This window comes from Equus asinus, chromosome 10 (assembly GCF_041296235.1).
Source record: "Equus asinus isolate D_3611 breed Donkey chromosome 10, EquAss-T2T_v2, whole genome shotgun sequence".
In the NCBI taxonomy this organism is placed as follows: domain Eukaryota; kingdom Metazoa; phylum Chordata; class Mammalia; order Perissodactyla; family Equidae; genus Equus; species Equus asinus.
The window spans coordinates 73,854,715-73,879,116 of NC_091799.1; the positions used below are offsets into that span (position 1 = coordinate 73,854,715).

The 24,402-nt window shown below is 38.0% G+C and overlaps 1 long non-coding RNA gene across 1 annotated transcript in view; it reads left to right on the plus strand.

The window, feature by feature from the left end:
* LOC139046416 (uncharacterized) overlaps positions 1-24,402 on the plus strand; it is a 65,186-nt gene that overhangs the window by 15,114 nt on the left and 25,670 nt on the right. The window lies entirely within an intron of this gene.

Consider the following 24,402-nt stretch of genomic DNA (forward strand, 5'->3'; position numbering starts at 1 on the left):
AGAAAGAGATAGAAAATATGAGAAATTACAATGATGTCTAAGTCTAGACCTCATCCACTTAATAGGAATTCCTAGGGAAGATAATAGACAGAATGCAGGGGAAGAAATAATCATGCAAAAAATTCAATAAAATGTGCATTTGCTGAGTTTTCCTGTTGATAAAGCCATTGAGAACGATGCAAAATAAATGTGGTGCACATCTAGCCAAATTAAAAATGGTTGAAATGTAAAACATCAAGAGATAAAAGTGAAATTCCCCAAAGGTACTATGATAACTGCACACAAACCAGTAAGTAGAGAGGGTAGATAACATTGTGTTTCCTCTATTGTCGTTTGCACAGAGATGGAGAATTCAATTATAAGGAACTTTTGTTTCATGTATGTGCACTTTTTAATGTCACAACTAAACCAAAGCAAATTGAGTCTTCTAACTGCCTAAATATTTGTCTTTAATTTTTCCATTGGAGGACCATAAGGAGAATGGAGTTTGTTTCATAAAGAATGCAGGGAGATACTAATTACTTAAAACTATATAGATGCCTACAAAAAATAAGAAGTTATTATACTTAATTTATCTGCAAATTAAGAAAATATAGTTAGCTTGAAAGGCTACCAGAAAAAAATAAAAATATGAATTAGAGTAAACCATATAATTCTAAGAAGTTAACATAGTGTACAGAATGATCAAGAGGGCTATTAAAGTTATTTGGCCAACCAATCTCTCTTAGGAATGAATTAGCAATAGAGAGTACAGCTGGAAGCCATAGGACCACAGAGGTTTAGGTAAAAAGGAACAGATGGATCTGTAGTGTGAAGTTTCTAAAGATGGAAGAGCTTATTTCATGATCATGCTGACCACAATGCAAGACAAACAACTCTGTAGGAATGAGTTAGCATCATTAGACAAAATGAAAGCTGTTTATAACCATGAGTGAAAAGTACTGCCTGAAAACTTACCTTTTATTTTACAAATATTGCCCAAAAGAATCACCTTTAAATAGATAAGACTATCATATTCTTCAAGGAAGACTTGTAAAATTCTTTTGTCTAATGTTTTGCTCCAGACAGGTGAACATCTAAGGCATTCATGAGCACTGAGTGTCTTTTTTTAAAAAAAGAATTCACAAAATAAATACTTCAGGTCCCTAAGTACCTTGTTTCAGTTACTGGCATCGCACAATCTCAGAGTTGGAAAGGACCCTTGATGATATCTAGACCAACCTCAAGTGGATATACAAATTTCTTCAGAACCATCTGGCAAGTGGTCAACCAGCTTCCAAGCTTCTGCATTAGTGAAGATGTCTGCTAATTAAGGCCATTCTCTCAAGACAATTTTTTGCATTCTTTGATAATTCAAACCATAGAAATATCTTCTTTACATGGATTCAAATCAACATTTTTGTAACTGTCAACTCTTTGTCATAATTTTGTCCTCTGAAGTTACCCAAGAGTAAGTCTTACATCTTCCCTCAGTGAAAACCATTCAAATAAATGGAAGTGAGCAGCAAATTGCTTCTCTAGGCTAAACGATCTTGTTCCCTCGACTGTTCTCGAAAGAAGATGCCATGTTCCCTGTCCATCCTCATCACTCTTCTGTGTGTCCACTCCTGTTTGTGTATCCCTCTTAAAATACAATTTTCTTGGAGTTGTTTGAGGCAAGCACCTCAGAATGATTACCTCACTTATTCTAGATTACATAAGCCAATATAAAACAATAATAAAAGACCACAATGACATTCCAGTAATTAAGATCCCTAACCCTTGCGAGAGGATTTAGTGCTTCAGCAGAGTAAAAGCCACGGCCATTGTATGAACTATGGTTTCCAAGAGAAGCCAGATCTAACTACAAGAGAAGCAGGAGTAACAATGCATAAAGGAGAGAAACCAATTCAACCAACATGGGACTGATAGATGTCTCAAACTTTTCCAAGATTTACCACCTGTTCTGGAGTCCTGTGTAAACTGACAAGCTAAATATAGAAACAAGGGTACCCCAGGTTTCTCCATGCCTACCTAGAAAAGGATATATAGGATCAGTAACTGCCAAAAGACGGATTGTTTTTCAATCTGCCCTTATCCAGGAAGTCTCAGTATTTCTGTAGTCTCACACTTAGGTTTATGGCTTTTATGATAATTAAATTCCCATAAATTCCCAGTAGCATTGTTTTGCCTCTAACTCTTGTCCCATATTTCAAATATTTCTATGAATGGCAAGAAAGGGGAACACACAACTGGCAACATTCCATGAATATAATACTACATGGAAATATTCATGAAAACTTGAATGAATAGAAGTGTATAGAACGTCACAGTAATAAGATTTGCCCAATTTTCCAATATAATTTAAAATCTTACATTGTTTTAAAAAAATAATAAACTAAGAAGCCTGACTTTTGCTAATTGCAAAACTGAAGAAGATAAATATGCAAGGACCAGGTAAAGAACCACACAAATATCCTTATTGTGTTAACAGGATTTTAGCAAATTTTTATAACCCACTGCTATGAAAATGAGCCCTAAATAATATCCCTAAAGAGACTTTCATTGACAAAGCTTCACTTTCGCTGGAGAGATTCTCACTGGCCATTGACCATGTTGGCAAAGGTAGACAATCCAAGCTCATCAGTTAGATGTAGACCCCCAGAAGTTTTCCTGGGGATCCTATTTCTGGGACAGCTATGTCAACCATAGATCCTTTCCCACCTCTGGGCAGGTGCTAGACCACAAAGTCACCATGCCCTTCCTAGCAGCATTATCTCTGAGGTCCAGCCTCCTCAAGAGCAGTGGGAGTGGAAAGGCCTTGCCCTGACAGGCCCATCAATTCAGCCACAGTTTTCTATATGAGATCTTAAGAATTTTGATACCAAAGAGTGGCCTGGAAGCTGAATTTGCTTTAAATGCCACCCATCCCTCTCTCAAGTCTTAACAAAACGAAAGGTTCAATAGTCGGTCCTCACGGGGATAAATCTTGACCATCTCTAAAAATTTTTGTCCCTAAAGTGTTGCCGTCCTTTCCCCTCCTGCTTTCTCAGTATGTGGAAGGGGATCACTGCAAATTAATTTTAGTAAACTACATAAATCTGCATAAAACAAGCAGATAAACTTCTGTACAATATGTTTAAAACAATGGGTCCCCGGAATAAAAATCTCAACTCCACATAACATGTATTGAACCCTGTAACATCAGGAAAAAGACCTGGGCACAAGGACATGCTTTTCTCAGAGATAGATGGCCAGTGTGTTGCTACAGGCAAATAAAGAAATCAAAACAAAAATACTGAGAGTGCTCAATTTGGGAAATGAAGTCCAAAGAAAAAACCCTTTTCCTACCCTTTATGAAACTGTAATGCAGATGCACCAAGATTATCGCGTGGAGCTTAGGTCACTATATCCCGGTCTGTAAACCGTGCTTTCCACATAGATGTCATTCTAAATGCCTTGAATGATACTTCCTCTCTTAGTCTGTAATCAGGAATTTGGCCCCAATTTCCAATCCAACAAGATATTAACACGATGTTTCAGCAAAAGTGGAGGGCAAGCAAGTATCATTTTCCTAAAATACTGTTTTTTCTGGTAATCTTCCTTTCTTGCTCCCCTGCCCATTTGTGACGTCAACCAATGCAGCAACTGGCAACCAATAGAAGCAAGCAATCTAGAACTTTCCCTACAGCCTGAAGTCCAGTCATTAAGTTCACTTTATGATCCCCTCATTTACTAGTACTTGGAAGAATAATTGTGTCACCAACTTGACTGACCAACGAATACAAGGCAAGGGATCATTTCTGGGTGCTGCCTTCTAGTTCTGCAAAACTATAATCCAATCCCCCAAAATAAATGGTTTGGGTAGTCAGAGTCAGGTACTATAAATAAATATGTCAATTGAAGATTATCTCAATGTCTGAACACTCCTTTCTGGATGTAATAAAGGAATTTGATGGAGTAATCGATAATAATGAGGCAAATGTCACAATGTGAATAGTTAGGTAAGACACAAAATGTTTGAAACCATCACAAGATAACACTCAAAGTATTTTGGCTATAAGTATCCTTTAAGAATAATTATCCTCTTATCTAAAACGCAGATGTTTGAGATTGTTATATTAGCTTCCTAAAAATGAACTCACATGGTTTAGAAAAGAGATGTCTCATCAAATTCCAAGATTTGGCTTGGATTCCCCATCATCCATGCCATAATGCAAACACACCACCACATATTAAAAAGACATAATAGAACAGGAAAATATCTCCAATCTTAAAGAGAACAAGAGTATGGGAACAACATTGTGTAAGGAAGGGCAAGAATGAAATCAGAGGGTAAATATTTGTTGAGGGCCATAGGGTGCTTAATCAAAAATAGAGCTTCTCTTCTCTTTGGAATAATAAAGCCTTTGAAGGAAGAATCAAAAATCTTCAAAGTCCCAAGTGTATCGATAGATGGCATGTACTTGTTTACCTATCTCAACATTCTAGAACTGAAATTAGGGACAGGAAAGGGAAATGCAGGGTGGATGCAGATCCTTAAAATTTTAAAGTGGAAAGCTTGAGTCAATTTGAATTGTATTATTGTTTGGTACAGAGGGTGTTAGAAATCAAAATATATAAATTCACCAAAAAAATGAGAGCAAAGAAAATTTTCTGTTTTGTTCACTGCTCTTTTCCAGCACCTTGAACAGTGCTTGGAACTTATTAGACTCTCAATAGATATTTGTAAAATGAATAAAATAATAAATAACTATTCAAGTTTTTAAATAAATTCAAAAATGACAAAGCATTGGATGTGGTTCGACAACTCACAGTGTACGTTAGTATTATATAGAAAGATCCCTGGAAGGGGAGAAGATTGAAATGTCAATCATTTACTACCTTGAAAATCATCTGAATATCCACCCACTAGAGAAACCTCATGTAGATCTCCTGCTGGAATGGAATCATTTGATTTTGCATATCTATCATTCGTTGAGGGTTAATCACTGGCAGAATCATGATGAAAAGTAAGTTCTACCTTCCGGTTATACTTTAGGATGTAATTTACCTCCACTCACTCTTGCACATTTTCTCCCTTAAGGACAAGATGATTTAGAAAAGCATCTTTCTGTTAGAAAGAGTGTCGACCATACAGTAGGAGAATCCAAATTAAAATTCCACCTCTGCCACTTGCTATGTGATCTTGGGCAAATTCACCTTTTTTAATCACTCAACTGCTCTGAATTTGTTTTCTCTTTTGCAAAATGGATTGTGAGAATTAAGTCAGTTTTCACATGTATGTGAAAGCACCTAGTTTGGTCTTCCTTCCTCCCTTCCCTCTTTCCTCCCAAATACATCATTCTATGTCTCCTTCTTTCCATGTATCGTATGTCTTGTAATGCTCCTTGTCACCCCAGAGACCACCATCTGTTGTGTCTTCACTCAATACCCCAGTAGTTCCTACCTCTTAATTATTCAATGTATATGTTAACAGAAGAGGATTATGAATTAACTGGCATTAAAATGTTTATGACTGACAGTATCAATATGTTGATCTGCCTCTATACTACAGCCTTTAAAAATGCAAATCTAATCATGTCACACCCCTGTGGAAAATTTTTCAACTGTTGCCTGCATAAGACTCCTGCACAAGGCTTTTAAGATCCCATGTTCCCTGGGCCTTGTCTGCCTCTTCAGCCTCATCTCAAACTACATGCTCCCTTGACCTCTATGATTCAGCAATACAGGGTTTCTTTGAGTCCCTTGGTTAATATCTATTCATTTTTCAAGTCTCATTCTGGAAATTTCTTCCCCAGGAGGGCTTCTTGACCCCTAGAAGAAATGAGATCCCTCTACTACCCATCCCTATAGCATCTCATATGTTCTCTTTTGTTTTGCTTTTAGTGTTTGCTAACATAGTATAATATCTGAATTCCTAGGAACAGGGATTGGGTGCCTTAATCCAAAAAGTGTCTATCTTGGCATAAATTTTATGTATCATCAGCAGGCTGAAGTTAAAATATATTGGAAAAGATTCTAGGAAGCCTAATGAAAGATTCACTCCTTGTCCCACCTGAAAGCCACTTCCATGACACTCCCCATCCTATCTGAATAGATTGAAATATCCACCTGAGTTAGAGACAAAGGTAAGGTGCATTATCTCCAAAATCAAACAGGAAATTTTATTCAATAAATATTTTTGAACAATTACAACATATTTATACTCTGCTCCCTCTCCACCAAAAGTGATTTTTTTTTAATTACCAGGAGATCCATCCTCCTAGCGTTCATGTTTTACCAAGAATACGCCCTGAGAGTGTGCCTCTCCTCCAGCCTCCAATCCATAGTACATCAGTGAAAGATAAAATGACACCCTAGACGCCTACATGTCCCAGGAGAAAGGTGAGGCCAGGAGTGGAGCAACATAGAGGAACAGGACAGCATGAAGCCAACAGAACTGGCCAAATGAAACTCTAAGACCTGATCCATTAAGTGTATTAGGACAGGGAGATCTAACCCAGGCAAGGAGCCTAGATGACAAAAAGCAATAGGTAGGGATAAAATAGTATGAATATATCTGTGGGCAGAAAAGGAAGACTGGCTGGAAGAACAGTCCCCTACTGGCTGCTTTTGCCTAGAGCGAGATATATTTAAGCTAATAGATGCTGACTGTCTTCATTAAGACTGCTGTCCAGCACTGCTATCTCTGGGGAAGACTGAAATTCACAGAGTGGGGAAAGTAGGTGAACCCTGCTGGTGCTCAAAAAAGAAAATCACATATATTCTGTTGTATCCTTTATTCTTAAGCATCAATTTTGAAATCTTAAAAGAAGTTTCTGAGACTTCCAAGGGAACAGGAAAATATAAAGACAAATGGTCTGGAAAATTTTTAAACACTAATTGTGTGACCAGTTGCAGGAGCAGACAAAGTCTTGATTAAGTAATTGGCCTGATGACCAATAAAAAGTCCAAGTTCAGCTCATGAAGCTTTGACTTGTCCAGCTGTTTAAAGCAAAGGAACCCTGAAATGAATATTAGAAAACTTTTTCCAACAAATGAGCAACACATGCCAGTGCATAGATGCATAATAAACTTATAAGGAACCATGTTGACAGTTTCATTGCTTTTGGTAAGACTACAAATTCTTGGACATCTGAAACATTCCAGTTCTCTTTTCTACTCTTTTTTGATCCCAAGATTCTTGATTGGGGCAGGGAAGAGTTGGTGACACAAATTAGCAAAAGACATTTTCTCTCTTTTAAAATTAAAAGACTCTTTACGGGAAATTATGCAGACTCAATAATTATTTGTGGATTACACATAACTTCCATTGAATTGAAAAGTTCTGTCCTTTGGTTGCTGTGATTTTTATTGTGTTGCAGAAAGTTCTTTTCTCAAAAGTGTTAAAGTTGTTTATCAAACACATCTGCTGTCTCATATTCTATCAACAATAACAGACTTCATTTATAAACGGCTACACATAACACACATTGGAAGTTTTGGACACATTAGAAAAATCTAATAAGTAATCAAAAGACCAGAAGGGTTTTTATAACTTAGCTCTTTATCAATAATCTTTCATGACCACAAGAGAAAAATGATTGCATAAACCCAGACAGCCACTTGATTGAATCCAACTTAACCATGGCTCTCTCTTCCATAACACTATTTCAACATTCCAATCCTACTTAGCACAGGTAACAATTTTTAGAAAAGCTCGCATAAAATTTCTGGTCTTGTGAACTAGCCCCTTTACCTCCTAAGGCTGCCAAGCTTTAGAAATAAAGTTGCAGAAATCTCTTTTTCAAGTAAGCACTTTTTTTTTTTTTTTTAAAGATCCATGACTAATATATCCCAGGTCTGTTTAACTTACACTGATTACACTGAGGCCCCTTTTGCCTTCCATTATAAGGAAGGCTACTTCCACAAGCTTCGTGGCTGTCAGGTTTCATAGGCTCGTCCCTGTGTACTCCTCATTTGACCTTCTGGACACTGACCAACCTGTGTGGTTCTAGAGCTGCTTCTGGCAATCCAGGTGGTCCTGGATTCCAGCCTTCTCTCCACTTTGTTAATTTATATGCCTACAACACCCCTGCAGGCCTTAAAAGGTTGACTTTGGCTGTGAGACAGGAAACATTGCATCCATGTGGAAGCAGATGAAAAGGGAACCTTCTAATGGAGTACTAAACATAAATCAAGGGGGAGAAAAACAAAATGCTGTAGATTAGGGTCTCGGCTGAGTGCATTTTATATGTTACACCAAAACACTCAAGTCTGAGGTTGAAATGTTTAGTTATCACTTCACTCAGAGAAACTCATGCCCATTGGGTTTGATGGTTGGGTTAAAAGCCAGGTACAAGAAAATACAATTTGCTCCTCTACAACATGAAGAGGTCTCTGTCTGTCTGGAGTTCACTTCTTCTGTTTGAAGTAAATGAGATGTCCTTTATACAACAGATGTGCACCAAATCACCCCAAACACATCTGCTTCCTCAAAGTGTTTTTAGCACAACCGGCCATCACTTAGAAGTGATGAGAAAACAGAGATAACTGTTATTTAACTTCACATTTTCTCACTTAACAGCGGCCTCTAAAGTTTGCTTTGATTTTAGTAAACACATAAATGAACAAACTCTAAGCTGTAGCTTCAAAAATAAAATTTTTTTAAAAAATTGAAAAACCTTTTATAAGCAGAGAGATATTGGTGTTCATCGTGTGGATTCTCTAGCTTCTCATTCCTACACTGATGGATCTCGAGATCTCATAGGTGAGGCTAAGGCAGTAATTGGCGGCTGCTAGAAGAAGCTGGCCCAGAGAAGATGCTGAATATTCCATTTTTTGACCATTCTATACAAGGAGAATAAGAAAATACCTTCATGCAGAGGAGTGGTTCTAAAAGTGTGCCCTCAGGTCAGTGGCATCAGTATCAACTAGGAACTTGTTAGAAATGCAAATTCTCAGGCCCCATCCCAGACTTACTGAGTCCGAAATTTCAGGAGTAGGCCCAGAAATCCGTGTTTTAATACCTTCTCTACAAGATTCTGAGGCACACTCAAGTAAGAGAACCACTGGTGTGGAGGCACTACGTAGAGTTCCACCTCTCACCCCCAAACCCATGAAGAATGGGGTTTTCTCTGACTACCCCAAATTCAAACTGCTTTGTAGTATGTTCAAATAAAGCTCTCCTGAACATTCTGTTTTTAAACTATTATATAATCCAGAAAATCAATATCTCTAAACATAAGCTAGATCCTCACTATATAGCAGGCCACATCAAATACTCTTAGAGCATACAATACTTCAGCAAGAAGAGTTTGTAACCCATCACAAACCAGTACCATCAATTAAGTTTTACTGCAGAGTAAAATTCTTATGTTTGGACAGAGTATTATTATATAAGAAAAGATCTCTCCTCCAATCAAATAGTCACAGATATAATTAATTATATGAATTTTTAATTGTCATTTTATCATTCAAAAAACACATATTGATCATTTCTTTATCCTTAGAATTTAGCATACTGTCTGGCACAGAATTAGTGAGTGATATTTGTGAATAAGTGAATAAGTGATAAAGGAGAGAATTCGTATGATTTAGGGGGAAAATCATGAATTTTGCCACAAATAAAACTAGGTTCATTTTCTGGTGCTTCTATTCATTTGCTATGTAAATTGGAATTTGAAAAGGTACATAACCTCTGTAGGTTTCACTTTTATCTATAAAATGGAGATACTAAAACATGTGTTCATAGTTTTTAAATGAAGGTTAAAAGAAAAATGTGTGTAAGCACTTCACACAATGCTTAGCTTACTTACAAGTACTCAGTGAACTACAGTTTCTTTTCTTCCCTTTTCTAGGATAAATGTGTTATCCTTTTTTATGTATAGGGCTTTCCCTCTCAGTGGTGATGTAATACAGATTATGCAGAAAAGCCATAAATGTTACAAACAAAAATACACATGTTACGCTGTCAGGGATTCTGGTTGAGTTTTGTGTGATGATTTCACTTCTCTCACCTGGTGTAGCGATGCCATAAGCAAAGAGGAACCGATGATAAAAGTCAGAATCATTGCCTTGTACCCAATTCAGTGAATGTGTGTATATTGTTGAACCCTTCTTGGATCTTTTATAGTATCAAAATTACCTTTAGAGGCCAGCCTGGTGGCATAGTAGTTAAGGTCACATGCTCCACTTTGGCGGCCTGGAGATCACTAGTTTAGATGCCGGACCCGGCCCCATGCACTGCTTGTCATGCCACACTGTGGCAGGCATCCCGCAAAGTAGAGGAAAACTGGCACAGATGTTAGCTCAGGGCCAAGCTTTCTCAGCAAAAAGAGGAGTTTTGGTGGTGGATGTTAGCTCGGGGCTCATCTTCCTCAAAAAACCAAAAAAAATTGCCTTTAAGTTATTTTGAAGGAAGTTTTGCCAATTCATTGGGGTGGTTCTTTCCTCGTGGAAAAAGAATGTAGGCAGTTGTCTTCATATGGCAATATAGAAAGAAGTCCTTTCTGCAAAAACTAGATTAAAACCTAGTTTCAAAAACTACATTATTTACCAAACAACAGCAGCCAGGAAATTCTTCTTGGTTTTCCTCAGAATTGAAAAAAAAATTGAACTTCTCAAAGAGAAGCCAACTAACAGTAAGTTGAAAGAATAGATAGGAAAGCAAGGGGCCAGACACTGCATATATACACTTCAAGAGGAGAAGCTGTGCCAAAAAACCAGCACCTAAGTTTACGAGCCATTTTGATACCTACCTTGGGTAACTAGGTTCACACTTCCCCCTCTGAGCAGGGCACATATCCACACACTCCTTGAAATATGACTATGACCTCCCCATTATGGGATGCAAATCCCTAGCTCCACCTTCTAGGCCAGCACCAGAAAGGGGCTTCAAGGATTATGGCCAGGAACTCTGGAAGGCTTCACTGGTTCAAGAGATTCCGCTTACTGTTTCTTCAAAGAGCCTCAAGAGCAAGCAGAAGTGAGAATCGGTAGTTCTCACTGAGACTCTAATTGAAATCCTGATGTAGGGTTCATCAGCTTTCTGTTACCTCTTTGTGTTTATCCTTTTGATTAATTCCAGGTCCTTTCATCACTACTTGGATTTTTCTACCTCCGCCCCCTCTACTTGCTTCTATGGAGAAGGAGAAAACGTCATACAAGGAATTTGACTGCACTATGCCTCAGTTTTATCATGTGTAGAATACAGCTATCATCTTCAGAGTTGCATTGGGACAATAAGATAAATTATATGAAAAGCAATTTGCCTGTTTCCTAGCACATAGCAGGTGCCTAATACATACAGTTGAATCTACAGTCATTTCCATAACTTTCCCTGACTACATATTTTCCTTTAAGCCATAAAAATTAAGTCTAAAAATATGTCAAAAAGAGAAAAATTCATGTTTATGTTAAACTAACATCTTATTCCCATGCTATGTGTTTGGAAAAACAAACTATGACTTTATATTATACATCTTATTTTCCAATTTAGACTATAGGCTCCTATACAACTTAATATGAGCTAACCTTTATTTTAAAACAGCTAAAGCAAGTGGACACATAAAACAATTATTCTGATTCAGATCCACACCAATATGTTCCTGCCCGTCCTCTTAAATATAAACTTCTGTTTGTGTAATCCACAAAACTTAGCCCTACATGAATTTCTATCAAATATTTTTATTATAAAAATGAATGAGGGGGCCAGCCCCATGGCCAAGTGGTTAATTCCGTGTGCTCCACTTTGGTGGCCCGGAGTTTCGCCAGTTCGCATCCTGGCTGTGGACATGGCAGGACTCATCAGGCCATGCTGAAGTGGTGTCCCACATAGCACAACCAGAAGGACCACAACTACAATATACAACTAGGTACTGGGGGACTTTGGGGAGAATAAGAAGAAACAGGAAAAAAAAAGATTGGCAACAGATGTTAGCTCAGGTGCCAATCTTTAAAAAAAAATGAATGCAGTCAGAAATCTGAGTAATGTATAAATGATTGAGCTGTTTATCATTCTGATTTTAGCTTGTGAATACTATAGGATTTATGGGAAACCTTTTCCATTTTTCTGAAAATTGGTAAGGCACACTATTTAAAATGTCTACCCATATTCATAAAAACTCAGCTGCTGATGATATGGAGCACCTAACAGCAAAGGTAAGTTGAATTATTTAGGAAAGGTAAGCCTTGATCCTTTATCAGCTTATCAGTTCAAACAAACACCACTAACAACTCTAAATGTAACACTCAAGAAGAAACAAATCAGTTAAGTTTAAGTCAGATAGACATGTCCAAGATTTAAAAAGTAAATTTCCCCAGACTTGGTGTATTTGAGGACATTTTTATAAATAGGGTCCTCTCAAATTTTCCTTTAAAAATAATATAAAATATATAGGACATCAGCATTATGGCAGAGTGAGTGAGTCCCTTTGTCTCTCCCCTCTAAATTATAACTAAACAGACATCAACTGACCAACAGAGGATTCCCTACACAGCACAGTAGGACACCTAAGAGATCCAGGCAGCTGTACATCTGAAGATGGGTGGACTAGACCCCTGGGAAGCTGTGGAACTAGGGGAGCAGGCCCCTTACTCTCCTCTAGTGGTAGTGATTCAGGGCATGGATCCTCAGGCAGCAGCCCATGTGACTGTGAATGGAGGTGAGGGTGGCTCAGCCTTATGCCTGCACAAATGCCCACAGGGCAGCAGCAGTGGCCCCACATATGTGCAAAGTCCCCAGTGGTGGCAACAGTGGCACTGAGTGTGCAAACACCCATAGAGTAGCGGCCCTGCCCTGTGATGGTTGGTGGAACAGTGGGAGCAGTGGCAGCCTGACCTACACAACTGCAAGCAGACAGAGTGGGCACACCCAGCCCCCAGTGGCAGCACCCCCTACACTACTCCACCAACAGCCAGGGCTGCATACAAGTCTCTGCACTCCCAGGCCCCTGCCAACGAAACCGACACCCATGAACCCAGCACCCCTGGAGATAGAACCAGCATCCCCAGACAACAAGGGATCAACAGCACAGGTGGTGTACTGCACTAGAGTATCCAAGCCTGAAGAAAGCCAGTGGAGAAACACAAGACCCAGGTGACCAGAACCAAAGTAACCAAAGTTGTACCTAAATAAGAAAAAGTGATTATTACCACAAACGTGCCGGCAGAGGATCAATTCACCAAACACCATGATGATTTACAGAAACACTGTAGAACAGAAGGAAATGACAACTCTCCAGAAACCAAATCTGAAGTCACAGAAGATTACAATCTAACTGACAGAGAATTCAAAAATAATTGCCATAAAGAAACTCAATGAGCTACAAGAAAACTCAGACAGTTCAATGAGCTCAGGAATAAAATTAATGAACAGAAGGAATACTCCAAAGAGATTGAAGCTCTAAAAACAAAAAACAAAACAAATTCTGGAAATGAAGAATACAATTAATGAGATAAAAAATAATGTAGAAAGCATAAAAAATAGAGCAGACCTTATGGAAGAGAGAATTGGTGAGCTTGAAGACAGGAACACAAATTGATACAAGTGGAGGAGGAGAGAGAACTAAAGTTTTAAAAAAATGAAGAAATTCTTTGAGAAATATCCAACTCAATTAGGGAAAGTAACATAAGGATTGTAGGTATCCCAGAGAGACATGAGACAGAGAAAGAAGCAGAGAGCTTATTCAAAGAAATAATAGGTGAAAACTTTCCAAATCTGAGGAAAGAACTGGACATGCAAGTCAATAGACATGTCTATTGCAAGTCAATAGCAAGTCCCTTGACATCAAGTCAATGGAATTCCTAATTACATCAATGCAAAAAGATCTTCTCCAAGGCATATAATATTAAAACTGTCAAAAGTCGGGGCCAGCCCAGTGGTGCAGTAGTTAAGTTCGCACATTCTGCTTTGGCAGCCCCAGGTTCACCACTTTGGATCCCGGGTGCAGACATGGCACTGCTTGGCAAGCCAGGCTGTGGTAGGCATCCCACATACAAAGTAGAGGAAGACAGGCAACAGATGTTAGCTCAGGGCCAGTCTTCCTCAGCAAAAAGAGGAGGATTGGCAGCAGATGTTAGCTCAGGGCTAATCTTCCTCAAAAAAAAAAACTGTCAAAAGTCAATGACAAATAAAAAATATTAAGGACAGCAAGAGAGAAGACCATAACCTACAAAGGAACCCCTCACAGGCTTTAAGTTGATTTCTCAGCAGAAACCTTATAGGCAGGGAGAATGGAATGATATATGCAAAATACTTAAAGACAAAAACTATCAGCCAAGAATACCCTATTCAGCAAAATTATCTTCAGATATAACAGAGAAATAAAAGCTTTCCCAGACAAACAAAGCTGAGGGGTTCATCACCACTAGAACTGCCCTACAAAAAATGACCCTGATACCAAAACAAGACAAGGACAACACAAAAAAGGAAAATTACACATCAATATAACTGATGAACATAGATGCAAAAATCCCAAACAAAATATTAGCAAATCAAATACAAGAATATATTCAAAGGCTAATACATCATGGTCAAGTGGGATTTATTCCAGGGATGCAGAGACGTTTCGATATCCACAAATCAATAATGATACACCACATTAACAAAATAAGGGATAAAAATCACATGATCTCAATAGATGCAGAGAAAGCATTTGACAGGATCCAACATCCATTTATGATAAAAACTCTGAATAAAATGGGAACAGAAGGAAAGTATCTCAACATAATAAAGGCCGTTTCTGACAAACTCATAGATAACTTCATACTCAATGACAAGAAACTGAAAGCCATTCTTATGAGAATAGAAACAAGACAAGGGTGTCCACTCTAACCACTCTTATTCAACATAGTACTGGAAGTTCTAGCCAGAGCAATTAGACAAGAAAAAGAAATAAAAAGGGATCCAAATTGGAAAGGAAGTACTAAAACTCTCACTGTTTGGAGATGACATGATTCTATGTATAGAAAACCCTAAAGAATCCACCAGAAAACTATTAAAATAAGCAACAACAAGAGCAAAGTTGCAGGGTACAAAATCAACATACAAAAATCAGTTTCATTTCTATGTACTAATGAGGAACTAGCAGAAAGAGACATCAAGAATACAAGTCCACGGCCAGCCCCTCAGCCAAGTAGTTAAGTTCGCGCACTCCAGCTTTGGCAGCCCAGGGTTTTTCCGGTTCAGATCCTAGGCATGGACCTAGCACCACTCATCAAGCCATGCTGAGGTGGTGTCCCACATAGCACAACCAGAAGGACCTACAACTAAAATATACAACTATGTACTGGAGGGCTTTGAGGAGAACAACAAGAAAAAAGGATTGATAGCAGATGTTAGCTCAGGTGTCAATATTTGAAATAAAGAGCTACATATTAAAAAAAAAAAAAAAAAAACAAGAATACAATCCCATTCACAACTGCAACAAAAAGAATAAATTTAACCAAGGAGGTAAAAGATCTATACACTGAAAACCGTAAGACATTATTGAAAGAAATTGAAGAAGACATAAAGAAATGGAAAGATATTCCAAGCTCATGGATTGGAAGAATACACATAGTTAAAATGTCCATATTGCCTAAAGCAATCTACAGATTCACTGCAATCCCAATAAGAATCCCAATGACGTGTCTCACAGAAATAGAACAAAGAATCCAGAAATTTACATGGAACAACAAAAGACCCTAAATAGCCAATGGAATCCTGAGAAAAAAGAACAAAGCTGGAGGCATCACAATCCTGACTTCAAAATACACTACAAAGCTACAGTAATCAAAACAATATGATACTGGCACAAAAACAGACACACAGATCAATGGAACAGAGTTGAGAGCCTGGAAATAAAACCACACATCTATGGATTGCTAATGTTTGATGAAGGAGCCACGAACATACAACAGAGAAAGGAAATTCTCTTCAATAAATGGTGTCGGGAAAACTGGACAGCCACGTGCAAAAGGTTGAAAGTAGACTATTATCTTACACCATACACAAAAATTAACTCAAAATGGGTTAGACTTGAATGTGAGACCTGAAGTTGTAAAACTCCTAGAAGAAGATGTAGGCAGCACACTCTTTGACATGGGTCTTAGCAGTATCTTTTCAAATATCATGTCTACTCAGGCAAGGGATGCAAAAGCAAAAAACAAATGGGACTACATCAGACTAAAAAGCTGCAAGGCAAAGGAAACCATGAAAAAAATGAAAAGACAACCCTCCAACTGGGAGAAAATATTTGCAAATCATATCTCTAGCAAGCGGTTAATTTCCAAATTATATAAAGAACTCATACAACTCAACAAGGAAAAAACAAACAACCCGATCAAAAATGGGCAGAGGAATGAACAGACATTTTTCCAAAGAAGATATACAGATGGCCAATAGCCACATGAAAAAATGTTCAACATCACTAGGAAAATGCAAATCAAAACTACAATGAGATATCACCTCACACCCATCAGAATAGCTATAATTAAAGACAAAAAATAAATGTTGGAAAGGATGTGGAAAAAATTGAACCCTCATACACTGCTGGTAGGAATGCAAACTGGTGCAGCCACTATGGAAAACAGTATGGAGATTTCTCAAAAAATTAAAAATAGAAATACCATATGATCCAGCCATCCAACTACTGGGTATTTATCCAAAGTACATGAAATCAATAATTCAAAGAGATTTATGCATCCCTATGTTCATCACAGATTATTCGCAATAGCCAAGACATGGAAGAAACCCAAGCACCCATCAATGGATGAATGGGTAAAGACGATGTGGTATATATACACAATGGAATACTACTCAGCCATAAAAAAAGACAAAATCATCCATTTGCAACAACATGGATGGACCTTGAGGGTATTATGCTAAGCAAAATAAGTCAGACAGAGAAAGAAAAACATCATATGATTCCACTTATATGTGGAAGATGAACACATGAATAATGAGAAGAGATTAGTGGTTATCAGAGGGGAAGGGGGTGGGAGGGAGGGAAGAAGGGGTAAAGGGGTACAAATGTATGGTGACAGATAAAAACCAAACTATTGATTGTTGACACAATGCAGTCTACAATGAAAATGAAATACAATATGGTACATCAGAAATTACAATGTTATAAGCCAATTTGAGCTCAGTAAAAAAATATAAAATATATAACATCAATATCCACAAAGTTATTCAAAGTAACTTGTGGGAGAAAGAATCAAGATTCGTCTTTCTCAGAACATTTGAGTTGGTATTAATCACATACTCTTCACTTAGAGATTTATCCTTTCAATTCAACTTTTTCAAAATAAAAAAAGGCAATGGAATTCACAAAAAGAAAGGCAAAAACAATTGCAAAATATAATGACCATAAAATTGTATTTGGGAAGATTGTATTTGTACTTCACCCAAAGAAATCAAAGTCACTTTCAAATCTTATCAAAATATACAACTGTCTGGAATGGAAAATAAAAACCTTGAAGAACAATCAAGACTTGGTTTGTCCAGGTTCAAAACTCTTTCCCAATATTTCTTCCCATCACTCAATTTTAAAATCTATAACAACTTACTGTGTTCAGTTGAATTTGAATATACAACACCACTGAATCTGCTCAACCAGCCAAGAGGAGGGGCCAAGGATACACATTGTTCTTATTTATGAAATGTGATGTAACTGGAGACCGCAGTCATAGTCAAGAATTTGTACCCATCCCTTCTCACCACACAACACATGCAAAGCAGGTGCCTTTCTATTCATTAAAATCAGACTGAGAGGGATTATTTTTATCTGTTATTATGTACCTAAGAAACCAGACACAATTGGGTAAGATATTCCAAACAGGAGAACACATAATAGGGTACCATAGATTGATTTAAATATTTTGCAACCAGAGGGAACTATGTAGTACCAAGTTTCCAAATGGATTTATTTTGGTACATGGCTGTCTCTACACAGAGACAAGTTTTTCTTAATTTTTCTATGAACTCTAAAGTGGAATTGAGCTCCACACAGAAGCCCAACTCCATAAAGCCCAAGTTTTCTGAGTATCTCAAAGTCCAAAGGGACATTTCGTATGAAAGACAAAGCGATCCTGAGCCCGACATTGCTCTTGCACATGCCTCCATAACTCTTTCATCAGTTACATAAGCAAGAGCCACCTTGCCAAAATCTCACCAACACTGAACCCATAGCATAGCACAAGGGTAAATATTCACATGTACTCTTTTCTGCTCTAAGTTCTACAAGGTCAACCTGAGGTTTACTATTTCAAAACGAGAAATAAAACAAGTAGGTAAAGGGAATTGTTATTAACCAAACAGAGCACAGCCATCCTCAAACCACAAAGGTGGAAGCCCGTTTACTGCTTTCAACCAATGTGAGTAGACTTGCACGTGTTCCTTCAGTCTTATCTCTAACGGCAATCGTGCATTAACTCTGGCACTTGTGGCTTCAATATTTAAGAAAGACAATGAGAAAAGAAATCTCCACAGGGATTTGAGCAGCATTAATTAAAGACTGAATCCTTTAAAAAGAAATTTTACCAAAATGTGCCATGTAAGTATAACCTGATGTATGTCTTTCATCATTTGAGTTAAAACAGAAACAAGAAAGCTATTACTAATCTTTGGCAATTTTTTTTTTAATTCTTGCTCTGATTAAATGAAATTCCTCTTGTGAAACCCTTCTGCTTCCCTTTTCTTCTCATTTTGCCTGCCTTTGCTTCTCTTCTTACTGTCGTGAGGCAAAAGAGATTGAAAGCCATTGGTCTTAGGGTTGATGGAGGTCTTATAGAAACGAGAGAAAAGAATTATAATTTCTTTTGCCTCACCGCAAATTTTGATTATATGTATGCTTTATTAGTCAACATGGACAGTGTTCAAATAGTGCTTAAAAAATGTAAAATAAAATCATTCTGTTCTATCAAGTAAAAATTAAAAACTACCTTTAAAAACTATTGCTTCTCACTATGGATGCTTCTAAGGTGAGAAAAGTACATAAATCTAATGACCTGATGATTATTGCTGCTATTTGTATCTTTAGTAATTAGCACAGTGGCTAAGCCATGGCAGACATTCTATATTAAATAAAAGATTGAATGAATGAATGAATATCTTAGACACAGAACTATCAAAACAAGTAAAGATTGTTAGAATCCCTGGCTCCTTCTGGTTCAAAAGGAGTGCCAAATCCATGATCCCACATATGGTTCTCTGCATGCTCTTCCTACTCCCATCCTCTCCTTAATGACTTGCTTTTCCTGGAGGGAACAGTTTTAGATAAATACCAGGTGGAAGATGGTGCCTAAATCAAGTTCTGGAAGTGATTTTTTTGAGGTGTTAGAAGCTCCCACACATTGAGAGACCTCCCACAAGCAATTTTCTTGGGGGCAGATTCCCAAATAACAAGGATTGGTGGAGTCTGCTTCCTGTAATGCCACCTAGTCATCCATCTTAATCTAGTGCTAAGCTTAAGGAGTTGGCTAGAGCAGTCCTCCCTGCCCCAAAGAAAAGGAAGAAAGAGACGAATTGAGAGCAGAACATCTGTTATGACCTTCATGGGGAAATAATAGGGTAGTCCAAAGGTACCAACCTTCCCTGGCAGGAATACAGTCCAGTCGCACACTCTCACACCGTGTAGACATTGCCTTAAGTCATAAAGTTTAATGGAGCAATAAAAATGTTGGAAGATAAAGACAAATCAATGAATGAACGTAGGAGAAATAGACTTGTTCTCACACAGCAAAATTCATCAATTTGAGACAATAAAATCTTAGCTTCGGACTATTTTTTATTATTCCATTTATCTATTCAAACTCTGCATTTCCTAAGATTTGCTTGGCACGTAAAATTCTAATCAAAGTTCTCAAAAACTTGTGATATCTGTCCAAGCTGTGAAATTTGCTATTTGATAAAAGTAGAATACAAAAATGTTCCTAGTCCAATATTTACTTTGGAAATTAACTGCTCAAAGAAACGGCTTTCTTATGTTTAGTCAAGGTGATTAAATTTAAATGATAGGGTAGTAAGGCATTGTTTGGCCAAAAGGCTAGCACTGGCTGTTGTGCTTACTTACCTAATTTGGGGGGCTCCTTTCTTCATACATCAATCTTCTCTTTCTCTCTCTTATTTCAAGGGAGAAGGTAAACCAATTAGGATACTGCAATATTCCAGAAAAAAAAAATAGGGTTTGAAATAGACAGTAGTTCTGATTCCCAGAATCAAATGCCCCTTCCAAATTTTGAAGATTTCTCTTGTATGAGTCCTTGGAAGAGACAAGGTCCCATCTCATGTTATAGAAGCCAAAGATATCAAATACTTCCACATCCTGGCCCCTTCATCTCCCAAATCTGACCTGAGTTCAGCCAGTTAAATATTCTCACCTGGGATTTGAATTTTGAGTGAGTGGTGCTATCTAGGTTGGGTTCCCCCAGAAGCAGACTGAGACAAGGATTCAAGAACCAATAGCTTACTTGGAAAATACAAGAACACCAGTAGGAGAGAGGGGAGATAAACAAAGGAATGGGAGGCAGCCAAGGATGGGTGTACCATCAAGCCAGCTGCCACTGGAGTGGTGACCAGAGCTAATTTCCTTGAGCAAATGATATAAAATGGAGTAATTCCACCTAAGGAGAGAGAAGGTTTGTGTATTTATAGATGGGCTCCTATCAGTCATTGGTTGAGGGCTGAGGGATATTAACTTGCTACTACTTTCAGCCTGCCACATGCAAATTGAGCAGCCTTTGTAGATTCAGAGAAAGTTCTCAGGCAAAGAGATGCAGATACTGGTAATTAGAGGTCAGCCTGAGCAAACCAAGGCAGTAAAGCCTGGAGTATGTGGGCAGGTACCTAAGATGCTGAGGCAGTTTTAAAAATGACTCACAGTGGTGGCCTTCAGTGCCAATGACAGTATCAAATGTCCAGTAGTGTCCAGCAACAGGAGTGAGAACAGTGGCATTGTAACCAGTGTGTTCCTACAACTACGGTATCACCTTTATCTGCTGCCTCACCTATCTGTTTTACATGGCTGATTCTCCTATCTTCCCCTCAATTTTGTGTGAGTCACTCAATATCTTTCAAATGAATTCATTTTTTACTTAATTTAGCCAGTGCTAGTTTCTCTGCCTTGCGATGAAGAATCCAGATGCCTGATACAATGGTGCTCAAAGTGCGGTAAAGGACAGATGTTTGTATGCCATCTGTGGCAAATTCTGAGCCAAAACAAAGCCAAGCCTCTAAGGTTTCAGAGCAAACTCATGCCATCTTCACAGATTGTAATTATTTCAGCAACTAGGTAGTGTCCTTTTGTGAATATCTTCTGACTTACCGTTGGATCCTGATGGCTATCAATGCCTCACTATCAGACACCAAGTGATCAGGGGATTAGGGCTGCCAAGAATAAGTTGGATGTATGCAATCCAGTACTGTACGAGCTGCTATAACAAAGAAACCCAAAAGTTAGTGGTTCATTTTTCTCCCACAATTATCCAGTGGTGTCCAAAGTCATCTAGAAGTGATCCACATCCAAGAGGAAGATCTGTTCTAGAAGGTTCTCTTTCTGTGTTGTTTCTCTACTATCTGCTAAAGTATAATACTTATCTTCGTGGCAGAAATTGGCTCAACAACATGCCCACATGCCAGCCTATGGAAGGTGCAAAGAAAGTCCAGGATAAACAATTTCTTTTTAAGCAAGTGAAATAAACATTATTTCCACTCACATTCCATTAACATGAACTTAGGGATACAGTCATGTTAGCTGTAAAAACAAGACTGAGAAATGCCTTCTCTAGTTAAAGCAGCCATGTGCCCCAATAAAATGCTGTTAATATGGAAAAAGGGGAGAGTGGATTTGGGAAGACAACTAGCAATTTTTTCTGAACAACCTAGTCATAAAATCATGTATGTCTAACAACATTTCATCATCAAAGAGATATACTAAATCAGATAGATGAGGTTTTGGGGGCAGGTCATTTATACTCTCCACGTGCCCACAACTGCACCCTGCCACATATTAGTCAACTCACACTTAAGGCCTCATGGGATGATCCTTATTGCCGAATCTCACAGATTATCAACTGATTCTCAGTTGACTGAGAAAGACAATCTCAAGCCTAGTGTCCAGGCACATGTGACAACAGCTGAAATATAGTGCCACTGCAAACTGGCTCTGAAGAAGGCAAAACGTAGAGCAACACAATTTGAATAACAGATCTACATGGATTTCTGGCTAGTAGCTGAAGGTTTAGTTGAATGGTCGAGGATATGAAAGAAACAATATAGGAAGACTATTGACAAAAAGTTTTAGGGATGTGTTATGTGGGTGGATTTCTTGGAATAAGCATAAAAATGTTGTGTGCCAGGTGAATACCCACCAAAAAAAATCCTTGAGAGCAAGTTCTTAATAGTCAGGTGGACAAGATTTGGTTATGGTTCAGCTTGGAAACAATGCCTTGCAAGGTTGGAATATGGCCCCACAGGATGAGATACATGATCTAGACCAAGAACCAACATTATTCTCTCATAATAAGTATGTTTGTGTCTGGGAACCAAGAGACGGAAGTGAGTGATGCTTCTCAACATCAAATGAGACATTTATAATTTTTTATATTTTTCCATCTTTGAGACTCTTGAGTTTACTAGTTAAAAAAAAAAAAGTTAATTCTTAAAAGAATACTTCCAACAGAGAACAGGGATCATAACAAAAGTTCCAGAGAGTACCACCTAACAATTATTGGCCCTTGATAGCACTGGGTGAACTAGCAAAAATTGTTAGTGTGGTCTGAGGAGACAGCCCCTGACTATCAAGGGAAGATATTACAGCTGCCTGCCTACTTTTGGATACCACCTCTGCTAAGGTCACACTAAACTACTCATAATTGCCCAAACTGACTGTTTACTTTCATGCCTCCGGGCCTTTTTACTTACCAACCCTTCTGCCTCTAAGGCCCTCCACCACTTCTCATCTTTCAAAGCCCAGGTCAAAAATCACACTCTGTATGGGGCCGGCCCAGTGGTATAGTGGTTAAGTTCACACACTCCGCTTCGGTGGCCTGGGGTTCGAGGGTTCAGATCCCAGGCACAGACCTACACACCTAAGCCATTCTGTAGTGGCGTCCCACATACAAAATAGAGGAATATTGGCACAGATGTCAACTCAAGGATGATCTTCCTCAAGCAAAAAGAGGAAGACGGGCAACAGATGTTAGCTCAGGGACAATATTCCTCAAAAAAAAAAAAAAAAAGTCACCATCTGTGTAAAGTCTGCCCTCATACACTCAGAGCTATTTACCATGTTCTTCACGCATAAGCTCACAGAGCAGTCATAGCTCTTTTCCCATCACATTGTAACTATTTGTTTAGATGTTTATGGCCCTTATTACACTACAAACTTCTAACCAAAGACATTAATTATTTCAAGAACAGCAAACTTCAGCAAACTTAAATTTTAAAAACTGCACATTTCTGTCCGAGGAAGATGATTAATTTTAACAAGATACGTTCAATGCATCTTTTGGCCAAGAATTGTAACACCCACTATGATACTTGGCATCAAGAAAGCTCTACATGTATCTTGTTTAAATTGGCTTAATTAATAAGCTTTTGCAAAACATACACAGAAACTGAAAGCATGAGAAAGTTTTAGCTCAAGAGTCATGTCAGAGTTAAGATATGTATTGGGAATCACTCACAAAAAGGTGATTCTCTTGATCATCTTGATCATCTTGATCAGGGTTTTTGGCTTACCTGGTTTCAAACAGGCCGTCAGTGTTGTGTACTGGACCACCTCTTTTTGATAGGTATTTAGCATCTCCAGAACCCAGACCCATGTTGGAAACAAAGTAGATACTCATTAAATGTTTGTATGATGAATGAAGGAATAAACAAATGTATAAAACTATGGATCCTACCACAGCATAGTCTCTATCAGTTTTGTACATACTTGGATAGTGTATATGTAAATGCATATTTTATATATGCTTGCATAGTGGAATTCTGTTTAGAATCATCAACACTAAACTCCTTTATCAGAGCACAATTAACATTCACTCCTTTTAACTTTTTATAACCAAAAGTGATTATCTCTATGATATAGTACATACACTTCATCAAGAGATTAAAACAACCATTGACTGCCTTTAATTAACATTATATAACAGACTATACAAAAAATACATTCATATTGTAACCCAACTCTGTAAGCATTTGGTTCATTATACACAAGGTAAGTATGTAACTATATCCCTAGGCAAGATTTTTCAAGGTGTATCTTTTCCTTGTGTTTCTCTTTATTATTTTGCATTTTTTTAATAATGGGAAAAGCTATTTTCCTCCATCCAAGAAATTGACTTCCAATATGGAAAGCATTAGTGGACTTGCATATGGAATTCAGAAATGGGCAAACGAAGTCATAAACAGATTATTTGACAATGAGAACAATAACCTGAAGCCCAGAAGCAACT